A 15,756-nucleotide genomic window follows, 5' to 3' on the forward strand; every position below is an offset into this window, starting at 1 on the left:
GTCTACAGCTTGGGGGTCTTCACACCCACGGTTGCACATGAGAAAACTTCCCCGGAATCTGCAAAACCGATAGTTCAGGGCTGCAAATTCCAGAGAAGTCTCTGCATGGTGAACTATATCAGGGGTGGCCAACTCCCAAGAGACTTCAATCTACTCACAGACTTAAAAACTGGCAGTGATCTAACCCCTTTTTGGGGGTTCAGGTCAAAGTTGTTGAGGAGGTAAAATGCTGAACTCTTGAACTTTTTTTAGGAAGGAGGAAAGTCAAAGTTATTGAACTGTTTTTAGGAAGGAGGAAAGGAAAGCCCATTTTGGGGGGGTTCGGGTTAAAGTTTTTGAGTTTTTTCATGGAGGAGGTAAAATGCTGAGCTTTTTTTAGGGACGTCACAGTTGTTCAGCATCTTTGGGTGGAGCCAATGTTCTACCAGTGATCTACCACAGACGTCCAGTGATCTACCTGTTGGACATGTCTGAACTATATGCATGGAGGCCCCCTCCTCTATATGTGGGCGTCAGGAGAGGAGTCCACAATGCCAGGGTGGGGGCTACGCAGGGAGGACATAAGAATGTAAGCAGAGCCTGCTAGATCAGGCCAGTGGTCCATCTATTCCAGCATCCTTTTCTCACGGTAGCTAACCAGATGCTCCAGCCCCATGAGAGTTCCTTCCTTATTGTTGACTTCCTTCCATTTCTGGGTATGTGTTTAAAGAACCTTTTCTCTTAGTTGTATGGCTTGGAGGCGGCGAAAGTGGGGTTTTTTTTTTACCCCAGCTGTCAGAGAACAAATTGGAAGCAAATTGGGGTGTGTGAAATTACTTTCACTTGCTTTCCAGAATGGTAGCCATATAGGTCTACTATACTACAGAAAAGCTACAAACATGAGTCTGACCAAACTGCGGGAGGCAGTGGAAGACAGGAGTGCCTGGTGTGCTCTGGTCCATGGGGTCATGAAGAGTTGGACACGACTAAACGACTAAACAACAACAACATACTACAGAAAATGGGGGTGGGGGCATTCACTATATACCGGAGACTTGTTCCAATCCATTGATTGCAAAAAAATGGATTGCTTTGATCCAATTCCTGCAGGCAAAGACTGGCTATTTCCGCTGCTACGGGGGATCCCATCTAACCCCTTTATCTTGCCAAAGTTTTGGGTTGAAATAAATGGTTCTTACATAGTGCAATCTCAGCCAAGAAGGAAACGGAATGAGTGGGAGGATGTTTGTAGAGCTGATTTCTCAGAAATGGGGAGCAGCTAATTCTCCTTTAGGTGAGTAACCTGATATCTGTAATCACCTGGGAGAGACATACCCAGCCAGCCATATCCATCTTGGAACTGAGTCCAAAAGCTGACTTCGGAGAGACAGCACACAGCCCAATTTTGGGTCTTTCTGTTGTCGGGTTTCCCCCCAATTTTTTTCTTGCTCCCCATCACCACCTGCTATGCATAGCATTCCACCTGATTTCGAGTCCTGAGAACTTGAAAGCTTGCCACAATTTTGCAATGTTTTCAGCTGACCTTAATAAAGGCATTGCCTAGCTGTGGATTTGAGGAGCTTCCCCTTCTCCACGGACCAACACAGCTACCTTTGCTTTTTATGTGAGAACAATTTGAATGTAGGAGAAAGCCTGTTGGTTTCCTTGAACCCTGTTTACTTACATATCTCTTCGGTTTATATCCTGCCCTTCTTCCCAAAGGAGCCCAGGGGGGAATGTGACCAAGAGAGCCAGTTTGCTTTAGTGGTTGGCGTGTCATACTAGGACAACAGGGAGAGCACAGTTCAAATCCGCGCTCAGGCACAGAGCTCAGTGGGTGACCTTTGGGCCAGTCTCTGCCTCCCAGCCTAACCTACCTCTTTGGGTTGTTGTGAAGATGAAATGAAGAGCAGGGTGAACTACAACGCACGAATAAATAAAGAGTTAAATCCCGAGTCTTTGCATTTAGCGAAGCAGGCATGGCTCCAGGGGGAGGAAAAGGGGGGGGGGAGAGATGTATTTCCCCTAACGGCGGAAAAGGTGTTTGGAAGAATCCAATTCCACGGAGTTGGACTGTTGTTGTTTTGGCTGCTGGCACCATACCGTGGGGAGTCTAAGACGGTGCGAAAAAGGAAAGAAAAGGAAGGCTTTCTTGTTTACATCCGAAGTCTGAAAGTGGTGTGCTGTGAATAAACAAAGGATGCTCCCCCAAAATGCTGTGTCAGCAAAACAGCTCTGCGGAACATGCCTCTGAGCCAAAGGCGTACAGCAGCAGCTCAACTTTTGCCTTTCTGAGCTCCCCCATTTTTTCAGAGTGCCCTGTTTCTGGATGCCTTCAAATGGCACCCTGCTCCTCATACGCGCACCCATCCGTGCCCTATGAAGGCAAAGCAACTAAAGCAGAGTTTGCATGCAGCTGGACTTCTGAGCAAAGTCAAATAGTCATCCTGCGGTTTGGGGATAGCAGAAACCAGGTCACCTTTCTTCATTCCTGGGAACGTAAGATCTGAGAACAGGACGCAACGGGAGGCGGCCCGGATGCCAGTTCTGGCTGGCAGAGAAGCAACTTTCGACCTGTAACTCGCCCACGTTCTCCTAGCAGATAAAAGGAGCCCTCCAGACCCTGCCAGTCTCTGCGCGGCCCACGCACGCTTGCTGCAGGATCGGCTTCCGACCTTGCTTTTGCCACAAGCCTGCTGGTGGCGGCTGATAAATCAGGGACAGGAGCTCAGACTCTGACCTCTGTGCCCTCCTTATATTGGCCTGCTGACGAAACCAGCTGCTAAAATCTCAGAAAGGGGTCTAGGGGTTAGGACAGGCTGTTTGGTCCTGCAGAGGAGACTTTTAAGTTAAAAAAAGAGAGAGAATAATTTAAAGTGTCCTCTCCTTTTTTCCAGCTCTCAAGGGCGCTGGGCACAACTCCTGCTCAGAGGCTCCCTTTCTGCCCTCCGAACAGGAACTGTGCTTTGCTTTTAACCCCTGCAGATCTGAGTGTGAAATATTCACCCAAGAGGCTGGCTGCTTTGATAGCTGCCCATCGCAAGGGACACCTAAGCTTCTGGCTGCACCTGTCCCCCCCAAATAGCCGCTGGACTATGGAGGCCAATCAGAGTGTGAGCAAGACGCATTCACCATGATAAATTTATTGGGGCAAGATTGGAACGGCCCCGTTTCCCATCTCTGGTGAAAGTTGCAGAAGCTCCAATATGCAGGAGAAAGTTAATCTGTGTATGTGGCTGAGGGTTTATCCACCTTCTGCCCTGCATGCTTTCTAGGCAAAGATATGAACTTTCCTGATCTGAATCCGAGTGCATTTTCTTTTTTTCCTTTTCTTTTTTGCCCTGCAGCTTTCCTTGAGGAAACCTGATCATTACCACTGAAATGGAGGAAACAGCAATTCAGGTTTTCTGTGAATTGCCATTTGCTCCTAATCAGTGGCCAATTGTGGGTTTTGCAGGGGGAGTGGCAAGGTAACCCCCCCCCCAAAAGCACTTGAACAAGGACCTGGAAAGACCAGACCTCTGCCTCGCAATGTGGAGCAAATTTAAGTGTGGATGAGCCCTGCGCTTTCCTTTAGGCATTATAGCAGCATGTACTTCATCCGATCCCATTTCCCTGAAACAGCCCCAATTGACTAATCCACTAGGAAGCCACTCACCCACTAGCTTGCCCATAATTTGTCTGCTGGGAGAAATCAGGGAAAGCTTCTTTGAAATGGCATAAAAAGCACATATGCTTAGGAATATTAGGTGTTAGGAAGGCAGGAAACTGCCTTGTCTGTGTCAGACCAAGAGCCCAGCTGACTCTGTATTGCCTTCAGCAGCCTTCTTCAACCTACTTGTTTGGGGACTACAGCTTCCCTAACTGGCACAGCCAATAGTCAGGGAGGGAGGGAGCTAGAGACCAAACTATCTGGAGGGCACCTGTTCGGTTTAGATGGGTCTACACTGACTGACTGGGACTCTCCCAGGTATGACGCATGGGCAAGAGCGGTCCTATTTTTCCCCGCAAAACGCTGGAGATTTTGCAGGGGGTGTTGTGCTGCAAGGAAGGCACGATTCCAGGATCGGACACCTCTTGAAAACCTTCTTCTGTTTTATTGTGTGTTAGTACTTGCAGCTATTGCTCTTCTCACCTTGGTAGCTGTATCTGTTCTGGAGGGCTAGCACTTCCCACGCCACTTTAACAGGCATGGCGTCCCCCGGCAAATCCTGGGACCTATAATTTGATAAAGGGTGCTGGGAGGTGTTAGAGGAGACCGCTCACAAAGGTACATCTCCCAGCACCCTTAACAAACCACGTTTCCCAGGATTTCTTTGGGAGGGGGAGCTGTTAAAGTGTATGTGAGTGCTTTAAATGTATGGCAGGGCCTCTCTCTCTCTCTCTCTCTCTCTCTCTCTCTCTGCCTTTTAAACAGGGTGTGGTCTTATAAACTACAGGCTCTGTCCCCCTGTTAGTGTTGATCTCCTTCCCGACTTCCATCCTATTGCTCTCTTTCCAGCCACGGCAGAAGCACCAGATGCACGAGAGGGAAGAGGCAGGCGAGGGAGATGGAGGGAGGGAGAGTAACAAGGAATGCACCATGCCTTTCCAAGAGAACTTGGCGTTTGCAGCCCCTCTCCTTCCCTGCCAGCCATGGAACAGCAGTGACTTGGCAAGAGTTAAAGAGACAGATGTCAGTCTCATCTGGTTGCTTTGGCTCCAGTTGTTTGTTCAAAATGAACAGCAAAGCCAAGCAAGCGTGGGGGTCTTTTGTGCCCAGAGAGAAAGGAAACGAGCAAAGCCCTTCTGGTCAGCGCCTCTGACTCTTGAAGCCCATGTTGGTTTACATGGCTTGAATGAACGTGAGGAGGCTTGCGAGGCACAATTGGGAGAGAGGGAATCATCAGGCCAAAACTTCAACAACAGGGAGAAGGGTGTGCATGACAGCCGCTGCATTTTGTGGAATGTGCAAAGAGGAGCAACTGATCCTTTTAGCATATTCCAGAGCCATGGCATTGACCCGTCTTGGGTAACCAGAAGACCACAATAAGACCTTCCATCATGGTCTGTGATGCAAGTACTGATGTCCCATTGGCTTCGCTCGAGCAAGTTCATGACTTTATTACATCATGAGGTTTGGTAGACAAAAGCCTGCTTCTGACGCATGAAATGGACAGAAAGAGGACTGGTTTATACAGACAGGCAAGTTATTGAGCAATAGACCAGGTTAACAAAGTAAGAGGGTGGGGGGGAAATTGGGAAAGCAAAACACAAAGAAAGAATGCTTAGGAACGTGGCCTTATCTCCTACTGATTCCTTTAGCAACCAAGCCTTCAAACAAGCATGATCATAGGTCGGTGCCACCCAGCGGCAAGTGGATTTTTCAAAGGAAGACATGACCAGACCGCATCTGAATCGTATGTATTTTGCATGTGCCTTTCATGTAAAAGACATACATTTTACACGAAATATGCACTTTTTGATGCATTTCAGTGCATTCACCTGTAAAGCACGTATTTTGAGCACATCCTCTGCGTACTTTGTGCACACTGAAAATGCACTGCAAAATCAGTGTAATTTGTGTAGTTCTGAGAGTTCAGGAGTGTTGGATTGGGCTGGACCACTGTGAAAAGCGGACGAAACGCATTCCTCCCCGATCCCTAATTGCTACAGAACCACCATCATGAAGACCTTACTGGCTGCCATTACGTGCACTATGCTTTATTTGGGGCATTAGTCTGTTATAAAAGAATTGCGACTGCATCATAGGGGCCTCGGCCCGACCTCCTTGCTCCACAGTAATGAGGTTAGCATACGCCACTCTCTGTGCCAATGCGATGAGGCACATCTACAGAACCAGGAAGTTTGGATATACAAAGTTGTAACTGCAGTTCATGTGTCCCTGTCATATTTGGTCAATCGTGCAGCTACTTCTCAGTGTGGAGCTTGACAAACCGAAATTTTGTACACTGGCTGAGCAGGTGGAAAATGTATATTAGGCAGCATGGACAGTTACATGTAAGCGGAGACCAATTTGCCTCTGTGCCCTTCACGGCTGGGTTCACATTATCCCATAATAATGTAAGGAGAAACCCATTGGATCAGGCCCAAAGGTCATCTAAGCTAGCATCCCGTTGTCACGGTGACCAACCAGATGCCCATGGAAAACTCTTGAGTAGGAAGAAGAAGAGGAGTTTGGATTTGATATCCCGCCTTTCACTCCCTTTAAGGAGTCTCAAAGCAGCTCACATTCTCCTTTCCCTTCCTCCCCCACAACAAACACTCTGTGAGGTGAGTGGGGCTGAGAGACTTCAAAGAAGTGTGACTGGCCCAAGGTCACCCAGCAGCTGCATGTGGAGGAGCGGAGACGCGAACTCGGTTCCCCAGATTACGAGACTATCGCTCTTAACCACTACACCACACTGGCTCTCTAGGAGATGAGTGCAACAGCACTCTCCCCATTTGTGATTGTGATAGAGGTCAACCCATTTGTCCCCCACAAAAAAACAACAACACACCAAATAGTGCAAGAAAATGAAACGGAATGCACACATTTCAAAAAGAAAAACAGCGAGGAAAACATGAGGCAATGCAAACAGATCTCAACACCAACCAGCCTGCATTGCCCAGCACCACTCACTGAGTCTAGGGTTTTTTTTGCATCATAGTTTCACAGGGCCAATCCAGATGGACTACACATGCTCTCGTTGGTGCTGGAAGAAAATGAAGTTGTGTATTTATTGCTGTAAAAGTTTATTTTTTAATTTTTAAAAAATTGAATATTCTGTGCAGGCAGCTGATGTGGTACAGGGGCTAGAGTGTTTAAGACTAAGGCCAGTGAGACCTGGATTCAAATCCCTACTGGGTGGGTCAGTCTCTATACCTCATAGGGTTGTTGTGGGGACAAAAGTTGCCTTGAGCTCCTTGGAGGACAGGCAGCATATAAATGTACTAAGCAAGTAAAAGTGCCCTGTTTCGAAAAGCAGTTCAAAGTACAGTGGTACTTCGGGTTACAGACACTTCAGGTTACAGACGCTTCAGGTTACAGACTCTGCTAACCCAGAAATAGTGCTTCAGGTTAATAACTTTGCTTCAGGATGAAAACAGAAATTGTGCTTCGGTGGCGCGGTGACAGCAGGAGGCCCCATTAGCTAAAGTGGTGCTTCAGGTTAAGAACAGTTTCAGGTTAAGAACGGACCTCCGGAACGAATTAAGTTCTTTACCCGAGGTACCACTGTATGGTTTTAAAGCTATGGTTTTCCCAGTAGTGATGTGCTGGGAAGTGAGAGCTGGACCATAAAGAAGGCTGATCGCCAATGGATTGATGCTTTTGAATTATGGTGTTGGGGGAGACACTTGAGAGTCCCATAGACTGCAAGAATATCAAACCGATCCATTCTTAAGGAAATCAGCCCTGAGCACTCACTGGAAGGACAGATCCTGAAGCTGAGGCTCCAATACTTTGGCCACCTCATGAGAAGAGAAGACTCCCTGGAAAAGACCCTGATGTTGGGAAAGATGGAGGGCACAAGGAGAAGGGGACGACAGAGGACGAGATGGTGGGACAGTGTTCTCGGAGCTACCAGCATGAGTTTCACCAAACTGCGGGAGGCAGTGGAAGACAGGAGTGCCTGGCGTGCTCTGGTCCAGGGGGTCACGAAGAGTCGGACACGACTAAACGACTAAACAACAACAACCACTGTATTAACCATTCAGTTGAAATTTGAGGGGAATCCAGATCCTAGCTAAATGCTCACAGATGCATGGCTCTTTAAACAGAGGTCGCACAGAACCTGGATGCTTTCGAAACGGTTCCCTACTTTTAGCAATTGCCACTCGATCCTGAAAGTAACTGTTGAGAGCCGGAAGGATCCGTTAGTCACTGACCTTCTACGGCAAGTGAAGCTACATCAGCAACAACAACAAAAAGGGGGAGCGCCGATTGTATGTGCCTCTTTGCATACGCACATCAATGCATGCGAGAAGAAGGGCCGCTTTGTAGAGAAACTTGCCAGCAAGCCTACTTTTGGTGCCATCTGCTCCGAAGAGAGTGAGCACCTGTTCGGAGCAGCTGCTGAACGTGGAACGTAGGTAAGGGAGAAATCAGTATCATTCTCAACTTGGCCTGCTGCAGGTTGCACATGGGCCTCACCAACGGGAATGCCAACTGTTCCCTTTTAAGCTTGTCCTAATTAGGAAGCGGGGAGCGTTCTGAAATCTCAAAACTGTTTGGTTAGATTATTACAGGAAGTTCCAAGAGAAGAGAGGGTGGCGAGCCTCCTCCCTCTCCTGAACGTCAGTTTCGGTTGCTCTTTTTATCAAGGATGCCAGCTTATTGCTGGGCAAGGGGTGGGGAAGAGTGGAAAGAGCATCCCAAACTCCCTTTCGCACCTTAACCCAGCCTTCATTGGCACGGTCCCTATCAGTGGAGCATAAACAGCCCTCTAGCTTTCATCTGCAAGTGACTCTTTTGCATGTGATGCTTCTAGCCGACACTAAAAATACTGCCTCCCCGTTTTAAACAGAACATTTCAGAACAAGGGTTTAGATTGCAACGAGACCCGCGAAGGGAGGCCTAGAAAAGCGCCAAAATTGCTGAGAAGAGAGAAAGTGTTCCCTCACTCAAAAGAAGGAACATGAGAAGAGCCCGGCTACTGGATCAGGCCAAATGGGGGCACATCTAATCCAGCGTCTTGTTTCTTACAGTAGCCAAACGGATGTCCCAAATGGGAAGCCCACAAGCTGGGCATGGCGGCAACAGCCACCTCACGCCCTTCTCCCCCAGTGTTTAGAAATGTGTTGTGTCTGATCCCAGAGAAGGCATATAGTCATTGGTAGCCTTATTCTCAATGAATTGGTCTAATCCAGGCATGTCCAAAGTCCTTTCCGGGGGCCTAAAAAAACCCTCAACAACTTCAATCCTAAAGAAAGGTCAACAACTTTGGTTGGCCCTTTGGTCGGCCCTCACGGCCCTTCACTTCATCAAATCTGGCTCTCGTCCTTAAAAGCTGGTTAAGTTGGTGACCATCGCTACACCTTGTGGGAGTGAATTCTATAGTTCGATTTTGCTTTGTATGAAGAAGCACGTTCTTTTTCTCTGCCTTGAATCTCCCAACATCCAGTTGTTTCGGGGTTCTAGTAATACAAGAGATTGAGAAATAACTGCCTCCCATCCATGTCTTCACACCACGCATGCATTCATGTAGCTCTATCGTGGTCCTTCTTTCTCTCTATTTTATTAAACAAAAAACCTTTCCACGTAAGCAAGCCTCCTGGACATGCTTGCTACACTTCCCTGCGCCTTCTCCTGTCCTACAGTAGTCTTCTTGAAGTCACAGAACTGACCACTAGCCCCGCCCTTCCCCCTCTGGCCGCTCACTCTGGATCCCTCCCAAGCAGACGAAGGCTGCACCGAGGGGGTGAGCTCCTCTTCTGGGTCTGTCTGGCCTGTCGCTCAGCAATGTGCAGGATTCTCTTCAAGCAGGGTGTCCGAGGGGGAGGAAGGCCAGCAGGACTGGGACTGTCCTGCTGTTGGGTAGAGATGACAACCTCTGACCCATCTCTCTCTGCATCTGCACTCACACTGTGACTCTCAGCCTCTAACCCTGTCCTGGAAGGTCCTCCTCCTGATTTCCCTCTGCCCCTGATCACTCAACCCATCTGCTTCTATCACCTCCTAGTTCATCACTTCCCCTGACTGCTCTTCAGTGTCCCAGCACCACGGTCTAGGGTCCATGTTATCGTCTTCTGTGTCTTCCCTGGAAGGCTTTTGGGTGGGTGACTCCCACACTCTTTCTCATCCAGCCAGTTCCTGACAGATGGACTGTTGTTGGTTTGATTTGGCATAATCTTAAAAAGCAGAGACATCACCTTGCCGACAAAGGTCCGTATAGTTAAAGCTATAGTTTTCCCAGTAGTGATGTATGGAAGTGAGAGCTGGACCATAAAGAAGGCTGATCGCTGAAGAATTGATGCTTTTGAGTTATGGATCTGGAGGAGACTCTTGAGAGTCCCATGGACTGCGAGAAGATCAAACCTCTCCATTCTGAAGGAAATCAGCCCTGAATGCTCACTGGAAGGACAGATCCTGAAGCTGAGGCTCCAAGACTTTGGCCACCTCATGAGAAGAGAAGACTCCCTGGAAAAGACCCTGATGTTGGGAAAGATGGAAGGCACAAGGAGAAGGGGATGACAGAGGACAAGATGGTGGGACAGTGTTCTCGAAGCTACCAGCATGAGTTTGACCAAACTGCGGGAGGCAGTGGAAGACAGGAGTGCCTGGCGTGCTCTGGTCCAGGGGGTCACGAAGAGTCGGACACGACTAAACAACAACAAAGCTTCCTGTGCTCCTAACACTTAGCCTTGGGTCGATGGTGGGAATTTAAAGTAACAGTTCTTCTTATAAAAGGGGGGAAGTCAACATGGAGGCAATTCTGCCACCCAGCAGGGGTCCCTTCAGTTTGCGTCATTAACCGAGCCTGCAAGTGCCATGGTTTGATCTACAAGGGCTTGGCTCTCTCTTCGCTGCTAATCTCGGTACCATGTAGAGCTCCCAAATGAATAATGTAGTGTTTGTGTTTTCCAAGCCAACTCCATTATCTCGCAAGATACACCTGGCATATACGAGGCAGATTTCCCTTCATTGAAGTACGCAGGCAATGGCTTGAGCTTTTGAGATGGAGAGAGTTTTAAATCAGAGTTTAGATACTGACAGTCGTGCAAGCGTTTCCCATGGTCACCTTCACAACAAAGCCTGAGCCCAACATAACGCCGGGCCCGGTGTGTGTGTGTGTGTGTGTGTGTGTGTGTGTGTGTGGAGAACGGCTTGGAAATAAAAAGGAACCTCTTTTTTTGCTTTGCAGCAAGAAATAGAAAGACGATAGCATCTGGCAAGATGTCTGGACCAGCCCATTGTGTCATCCTACTCAAGACACGATGGCACAACCTACAAATCTGGCAATGATCATGGCACTCCATTCATGGATTCCTTCCACTTCTCCATTACACGGCAGTAGGAGGAGGAGACGGCTACTGAAGCTGTGCTCGGTTCCTCACTCAGTCTCCTCTGCACCCCGATGGAGGGAACATTGGGGAGCTGCCCCCCAAAAAAATACTGGGGGGGGGGGCAAAAACGCTTGGCCCCCTGGAGTTGGTGCCCCTGCAGCCATGTATAAAATTCTGCATAGCATGGAGGAAATGGATGAGGTGGTGTTTTTCTCCGTCTTGTAATACTCGAAGCACCCAATGGTGACCAGCCAATGAGGTGGAATGTTGGGAGATTCAGGAAAGAGAATGAAAATACTCTTCCATACAGCTCATAGGAATTTGTTCCCGCAAACGTGGTGGTGGCCAACAGCTTGGACAACTTTAAAAGAGGATTAGACAGATTTATGGGGAGTAATTTATGGGGATGCGGGTGGCGCTGTGGGTTAAACCATAGAGCCTTGGACTTGCCGATCAGAAGGTTGGCGGTTCGAATCCCTGCAACGGGGTGAGCTCCCGTTGCTCGGTCCCAGCTCCTGCCCACCTAGCAGTTCGAAAGCACGTCAAAGTGCAAGTAGATAAATAGATACCGCTCCGGCGGGAAGGTAAACGGCGTTTCGGTGCGCTGCTCTGGTTCGCCAGAAGCAGCTTAGTCATGCTGGCCACATGACCCGGAAGCTGTACGCTGGCTCCCTTGGCCAATAAAGCGAGATGAGCGCCGCAACCCCAGAGTCGACCACGACTGGACCTCATGGTCAGGGGTCCCTTTACCTTTACCTTAAGACTATCGACGGGGGAATAAGACTAACCACAATGGCTATGTTCTGCCACCGCTGTTGAGAGACAACATACTTCTGAAAGCAGTTGTTGGGTATCAGAAGTGGAGATACGCAGGTCTTGCTTGTGGGTTCCCCACAGGCGTCTGGTTGGCCACTGTGAAAACAGGATGCTGAACTAAACGGGTCCCCCTTGGCCTGATCCAGCAGGCTCTTATACTTTTACGCTTATTTCTGGCGCAATGACTGATAGGCATCATTACACACACCAAATAACTGCAGTGATCAGGTGACTATTGCAACAGAAGAACAGTGAAATCCTACGTCTTTGTGTAGCAAATGAGTAGAGGAGCAAAGGCAGCTATTTCATGTTTTTACAGCAAGGAAAAACCTCTGGTTTTGGATTTTTAAAGGATGGGGGACACAAATCTTTTCAATTTTAGGTCTCCTCCTCATTGCTAAAGCTCCAGCTGAACCAAACTGCAAAATCCTCCCCCCATCATGCTGTTAAGAGTTTAGGTTCTGCTGGCATCTCTTATCTCTGAGAGGAAGACAAGCAGGAAGCCGAATGTGCCGCAGCTGAGAACACGCAGATTTAGAAGCAGCAGGCCGGAGCAGATGGGAGAGCGATTACTGATGCCGAAAGTTATTGTCTTTTAAAAATCTTGGCATTTCAAACAACGGGGGCGGGGAGGGGGCAAGAATGACAAAGAGAATGGCATGGAAGTGGGTTTGGGGTTTTTTTTGTTGTTTTACTCATTCCACTACTTTTCCAACAGCCAAAAGCTTGGAAAGGGTTAACCTCCCCCTACATAAAAGGCTGTGGGTGGCGCTGTGGGTTAAACCACAGAGCCTAGGGCTTGCCGATCAGAAGGTTGACGGTTCAAATCCCCGCAACGGGGTGAGCTCCTGTTGCTCAGTCCCAGCTCCTGCCCACCTAGCAGTTCGAAAGCACATCCAAGTGCAAGTAGATAAATAGCTACTGCTCTGGCGGGAAGGTAAAGGGCGTTTTCATGCGCTGCTCTGGTTCGCCAGAAGAGGCTTAGTCATGCTGGCCACATGACCTGGAAGCTGTACGCCGGCTCCCTCGGCCAATAAAGCGAGATGAGCGCCGCAACCCCAGAGTCGACCGCGACTGGACCTAATGGTCAGGGGTCCCTCTACCTTTACATAAAAGGCAGGTCACTGCCATACGACACCAGACACAGCAGACTAAAGTTGAGGTGGTCTAACCTTTCTTCTCTGAGTTCGTACATATTGTTTTGAAACCGTTTCTCAGTTCGCTGTACTGTTTCCAAAACTCTTTTACGAAATATCTGTGAATTACCTTGAGACATGTATGTGAAAGGTGATTAATAAATGTACAAATAATAATAAACAAGCAAAACAATAAAAAATTGAGGCCGGTTTCCGAGGCTTTGATTAAGGTTTCGCAAAGAACAGCTTAAAAAAAAATGCTTGATACCCTATACTTCACATTCCTAAACTTATTGTGATAGATCAGGAAGTGAGTTACCTTGAAGGTTTTCTATAAAGCTTTATTCAGACATGAAGCCTCGAGACAAAACCTTGATAGGATTAAAAATAAATAAATAAAGGGGTTTCAGTGTCTATCGCTGTAAACCCTAGTCTTTTGTCATGGTATCACTACTGACAAAGATCTTTCTGAGAAGCAAGAGTATAAAATTGCTGCAATTGCCACTTAACACACAACATACACAGAGCTAAGGCTCTGTAGTGTGTCAGTGCCTTTGGATGACATGAATAGCCCTATTGCAGAGACAAGGACAAACGGAATCAATGGTGGCAAAGGAGAGATAATTCCCACCCCCCAGTGCAATTTAACAAGATTCAGAATAGGGCATCTGAAAATGATAATTGCAGAAATGCCACCTGTCTGATGCAAGTCCTCGTGGACAGGAGTGACTAATCGTGGAGGCTGAAGTGTGTTTCGCTGTGTAATGGTGAATAGCGCTGCTAAGGCATTGTGGCGATGAATGGATGTCTGTATTAAGGCTGTGAAGACGGGGAAGTTCTCGCCGGGAGCTCAAGAAGGAAGCAAGAGGCAGAACAGGAAGGGGAAATTAGGCCAGGTGCAGAAACACTTCTGCTGGAAACGTCTGCAAGGTAAAGAGAAGCGCGGTTTATTTTTACAGCGGATCTCGAGTTCAGTGAATCAGTGGAAGAAAATGTCATGAAGCCTCGGGACAATGGAGGCCTGCGCCTTTATGGAATGCGCCCCGGGGACAACAGCTACAAGTCATTAACGTCCCAAAGTTAATATGACCGCAGACTGTACAGGCTGTTGTATTAGACTCCTATGAATATTGTAAGGTCAGCACAAGGGCCTACTTGCTCAGCCTTCATTCTTCTAACAGCCTGGAAAGGATGAAAAGGGTTTCACCTGAGGTCCTCTCCTTAGGGCGTTTGTTTTCAACGCGCAGGGAGTTTTTGTAACGGGGGCATTCAAATCCAAAACCCCACAGTCTGAAGAGGGACAGTGCAGGAAGAATTCCAGCAAGTCACATTGGTGGAAGAGCAGATGAGACCTCAGCCACTTGTTTGTGCCTCCCCTCAGCAAGGGAAAAAGCAATGTGTCAAGCATCGAAGTGTTTCGTTACAATACCCGCTGGTCAAAAACACCTTAAGTTTAAAGGATGTGATGTGCAGAAGGAAGGCTGGTGTGAGGGGGGTGCCATTTCCCCACTGAGGACATCACCAGGTCAAGAATGGCTGCTCTCATATTTGTAGACTTGAACCTGCCGTTGGTCCAGCTAGCTCAGTGTTGTATACACAAATGGGAGTCGCTCTCCAAAGTCTCTGATCCAGCTCTTTCTGAGGCCTCCTTGGAGATGCCCGAGACTGGATCTGGGACCTCTTGCATGCAAACCACGTTTTCCACCGCCAAGCTACAAAGCCATCCTCCTCGGGACATAGAGCTTTATATACGAGACAGGTTGCCAACAAAGGTCCGTATAGTGAAAGCTATGGTTTTCCCAGCAGTGATGTATGGAAGTGAGAGCTGGACCAAAAAGAAGGCTGATCGCCAAAGGATTGATGCTTTTGAATTATGGTGCTGGAGGAGACTCTTGAGAGTCCCATGGACTGCAAGAAGATCAGACTGATCCATTCTTAAGGAAATCAGCCCTGAGAGCTCACTGGAAGGACAGATCCTGAAGCTGAGGCTCCAATACTTTGGCCACCTCATGAGAAGAGAAGATTCCCTGGAAAAGACCCTGATGTTGGGAAAGATGGAGGGCCCAAGGAGAAGGGGACGACAGAGGACGAGATGGTTGGACAGTGTTCTCGAAGCTACCAGCATGAGTTTGACTAAACTGCAGGAGGCAGTGGAAGACAGGAGTGCCTGGCGTGCTCTGGTCCAGGGGGTCACGAAGAGTCGGACATGACTAAACGACTAAACAACAACAACATATGAGACAGGTCCCCTTAACAGTCCTTCATGGTACAAACCTAGGTTTGCTGGCTGATTTTAAGGCCGTTTGCTCCAGTGGTTCCGGTTGCCCCTGAGCTCTCTCACCTGTCCAGCTCTAGGGAGAAAGCAACCATCAATCTTTCCACCCACCCTCCAGCTCCCCCATCACTCACTTCCTCCTTGAAAGCCCAACCTGTGTGGCCACAAGAAGCAGCCACCATGCCTCCTGCAACTGCCAGTGTTGGTGCCCATTGGAGGCAACCCCGAGCGGCATTCTCTTGGGATTTCCGGGTGATGTTGCCTGTCAGCCCCTGCCCACCCCCCTCCAGAATATGATTATAGTTCTGCCATATGCCAGCATGCAGAACACACAGAGGACATTTGAAAAAAGGGGGTGGGAAATACACCCAAAGCCTTATGGCTACATGGGGGCTCTTTGACAGGAAGGACGGTGAGGCAGGCTGAGAAGGAAGCAGAAAACCTGTCACAAAGACACAAGAAGACAAGGCAGTGGGTTATGGAATGGGGGGGGGGGGAGAGAGAGAGATGCACGAAGCACAACAGTGTGAACATTTAAAAAAATACAGAGCATTTCCCCTCTGG

At 48.4% G+C, this 15,756-nt stretch overlaps 1 protein-coding gene across 4 annotated transcripts in view; it reads right to left on the minus strand.

Moving 5' to 3' along the window:
* The window catches only part of MSRA (methionine sulfoxide reductase A), a 197,869-nt gene that overhangs the window by 922 nt on the left and 181,191 nt on the right, over positions 1–15,756 (minus strand). The gene's annotated exons all lie outside the window — the stretch shown is intronic.

Source organism: Podarcis filfolensis (genome assembly GCF_964270895.1).
Source record: "Podarcis filfolensis genome assembly, chromosome: 3".
NCBI lineage: Eukaryota > Metazoa > Chordata > Lepidosauria > Squamata > Lacertidae > Podarcis > Podarcis filfolensis.